We start from the raw sequence: 4,050 nt of genomic DNA on the forward strand, positions 1-4,050 counted from the left end.
TGGAGGGCAGGCAGCCTCTCACTCATATGCCTATGAAAACATAGGTATGAGCAGTACTTGCTAGCTTTAAGCACATGATGGAATTCATATGACAGACAGAAAACACTGGTGGTGACCTATATTAAGTGCTGTATTTTTTTTCTTTTCTTTTTTTATGTCTGGTACCATGTCCTTCACATGAATATCACCACACGTGCTTATTCTTATGCCTTCTACCATATTCCTTGTTTCTCACAGACCATAGTAAGCTCTGAAAAGGCATTTTGCTTCTCTCTGCTTCATTCCTTCTCTTCTGCCTCTTCCCTTGTCAGTACCTATATCCAGTCATCTGAAATGCTGTTTTGTTTTGGTTGATAATAATACTCCCCAAATTGTACAGGTTAGGCTTGGATTATATCTAGGTATATTAATATACTAGACTACTTTAGGGGATGTTCATTTTCAGGGGTATTAAGTACAGATTTTAGAGGAGGAAGTTGCTTTCTCTTCTGAGCAGGTATGGGATGTTTGAGATGCTGAATTTCATGTTTCTGACATCATGAATACTTGTTTTTTGGTTTTTTTTTTTGCTCATGGAGCAAACATGAGGGTTTGGCTTTTAGTGGGTTGGTTGGTTGGTTTGTTTTGTTTGTTGTTTGTTTTGTTTTCCTTTTTACCTTTTATTAACTGCAGCTAAAATTGGTCATTGCTGTCATAAAAGAACATCAGGGAAGTTATTATTGACTCTAATCTGTGGGCTAAACAGGAGGTGTGAGATACAGTGATCCAGGTGCTTTGTGCCAGTGTAATGTCTAGGGCAGGTTAAGAGATAGCCTTTTACTGCAGCAGCCCTATGAGCTGACCTTGCAGTGGACATTGTATCAGCTTGCTTCTAGGTTGAGGCATAGGAGCAGCCAGTGCCCCTTTGTTCATCTCCTTAATACTCCCCTAGTTTATGGTGAAGCTTTTGCAGAGAAAAAAGCACTGAAGTTTCAGAGCCTGTTCTGCTGACCTAAAGGTGTCAGATATAATAGGATCTTTCCAAAGCATCTATGCCGTAGTGACATTCAGGAACCTTCAGCATTGTTCTGACTAATGTAGTGGCAGTGATCTTTCAAAGTGGTTGTGTATTATTGTTAGGAAAAGGAGTGCTTCCTCAATAAATTGATAATCCCATTCCATTTTTTATGGGGAGTGATGCCTTGATGTTGCATGATGTTACTAAAATTTATAACAGACATAGAAGCATCATCATATGAATATAAAATATAAAACCAAATATGCTCAAACCTTTGAAGTGTAAGAAAATAATAATTGACCCTTTTTTAGGAAACAACCAAAAGTTAGCTCAGATGAGCAGGACGACTTTCTCAGACAGATAGCAAATTCTGTTGTTTATTATCGCTCAATTCACGGACATACCAGTTTGAGGGTTTGTGATTTTGAAGGAAATTGATCATCATTATCTTTCCTATAAGTTACAATGGGCTTTCTGATATGCTTCTCCTTCTAACATGTCCTGCTTTAGCAAAACCAAACTGATATTTAACCAATTCACCAAAGTTACATCTCAGCACCCAGAATTTTCTCTACTTGCCTGACTTTTTCTAGTGGAAGGCCCAGGTTTGCACCACTGAAGTCGTGTCAGTGGACTGATATTAAGCTGAGCCTAAGATAAGCAGAAACAATGTACATGCCAGAGGTTCTTTCTGGACATGCATATAAAAATATGTATATGCTCCATGTACAGAGCAATAGATATCTGTTGCTGCCAGCAGCAAATCTGTTTGATGTGATGCAGATGCCAAACTACATGAGCTTTTGCAACCTTGCCCAGAAGAGAGATACTCTAGTGATTGCTTCAGCTTTCCCTCACGTCTGCCAATATCAAGGTGATGTCTACAGTTAGCTACTGCAGAGAATCATAAACAGAGTTTCTCTCACAGGGCTAACCTAGTGATAGATAATCTGAAAAGAACATTTGCTGGTTTTGCAGCATATATTGCATGCAGTGCTACATGATGTTTAACCTGAAAGTACTCTGGGCACTATCCTGGGAGATTAACGTAAACTGACACAGTTTGGTTTTTAGTTTCTGTGAAGGTAATCACATCACTCCCACTGCTAATGCAGTTTGCTGTGAGAAACTGAAATGCATTGTAAGTGACTTGGAAAAAATCACATAGAGACTTGCTGGTAATCATAAACGTAACAGCAACCTACATACTGTTATCATCCACAGCTTTCAGTACTGGCATGGCAGGAGACCAATCAAGAGTATTAAGTTGCTTAAATGCCCAAGAAAGAAATAAGGAAGGAGGAAGAATTGTCAGTTCATGCTGTGTGTGTATGCTGGATTACATGGAAGAAAACACAGATTTCATCTCTGTGCTTAGTAATACAGGGATCTGATAGTGGAAATATCACAGAACCTCAAAATGGATTCTCACTACCACATGTTTTATAAAAAAGGTTATGCAGAATATAGAAAGTGTAAGGTTTTAGATGTCAGGATGATAATAACAGTATGAAATTTATTTCAGGCCTTTGGTGTTTTATGTGGATTACCTATGATTTCTTGATCTTCCTAAATGTGTTGGTTGCACCTCCAGAATCTCTAAGGTATCACTCTGGTGGTAAATTCTTAATTAGAGAGAAGCTGTAGAAAGTTTGTGAGGTTATTAGTGAAAGACATCCTGATGTCTTCTGATGTGTGGAAGCAGAGCAAAAATAGTACCATGAAGCTCCACCTGCCAGTAATATGAACATCAACTAACATGACAATGATTTTTTAAAAAATAAGACTACAATATGGAATTGGAGTATTTTGTATTGACCTAATGGGTATGCAGGGAATTTTAAATCTCAGTTTAGAAGTCACTTTTTAGATGTTCCCGTGAGGTGAGCAAGAGATAACAATCACAGATCACAGCATGTCAGAGGTTGGGAGCGACCTCCAGAGATTATCGAGTCCAACCCCCCTGCCAAAGCAGGATCACCCTGGGGTAGCCTGCACAGGAATGCATCCAGGCAAGTTTTTAAAGTCTCCGGGGAAGGAGACACCACAACATCTCTGGGAAGCCTGTTCCAGTGCTCTGTCACCCACACTGTAAAGAAGTTTCTCCTCATGTTGAGGTGAAACCTTCTGTGTTCAAGTTTGTATCCATTGTTGCTTGTCTTGCTACTGTGCACCACCAAAAAGAGCCTGGCCCCCTCCACTTGACACCCACCCTTCAGATATTTATACGCATTGATCAGATCCCCTCTCAGTCTTCTCAAGACTAAACAGCCCCAGGTCTTTCAGTCTCTCTTCGTAGGGGAGATGCCCAAATCCCCTAATCATCCTCGTGGCTCTCTGTTGGGAACTCTCTAGCAGATCCCTGTCTCTCTTGAACTGGAGAGCCCAAAACTGGACACAGTATTCCAGGCGTGGTCTCAGCAGGGCAGAGTAGAGGGGGAGAAGAACCTCCCTAGACCTGCTGGGCACACTTTTCTTGATGCATGTCAGGACACCAACGATGATCAATAATGACAACATCTAATAAAAAAACATGTAAGGAATTTATTCCTTGCTGTCATTGGTGATGATTTTGCTGATGTACTGGTAATTCTTGTTATAACACAACGGTATTTAGTGATAATTTGCTGTAATTTTTTTTCATTTTTTTCCTTCAAGTCAAATGTCATTTTTATTTTTCTGTTTAATTCCTGTGCTAAATCCACACTGTAGGTAGTAGAGATGTGTAAATTAACAACAAAAACATCGCTTTCCAATAAGTGACTAATGGCAATTGCAACTTCAATGTCTGAGTTCAGTGATTTGTAACAGTTGTCACATGCTGAAAGGATATTGTAAATAGCCTTTTTTGAAGAACATTTTGCTTGTTAAAACAGGTACTCTGTTTTGTGGTCCTGTGAGAGCTGAAATTAGTCTGTGCTCTGAGGATTCTGTGTAATCCCTTCAGATGATGACTGAATACTGATGTTTGATAAAGAAAAGAGGAAAATTGTTTGAAACCTTGTTTCACCTCTTCTTTTTCAGCCTAGTCGAAGGAGAGAGAGAGACCAAAA

Source organism: Indicator indicator, chromosome 3 (assembly GCF_027791375.1).
Source record: "Indicator indicator isolate 239-I01 chromosome 3, UM_Iind_1.1, whole genome shotgun sequence".
Lineage (NCBI taxonomy): Eukaryota > Metazoa > Chordata > Aves > Piciformes > Indicatoridae > Indicator > Indicator indicator.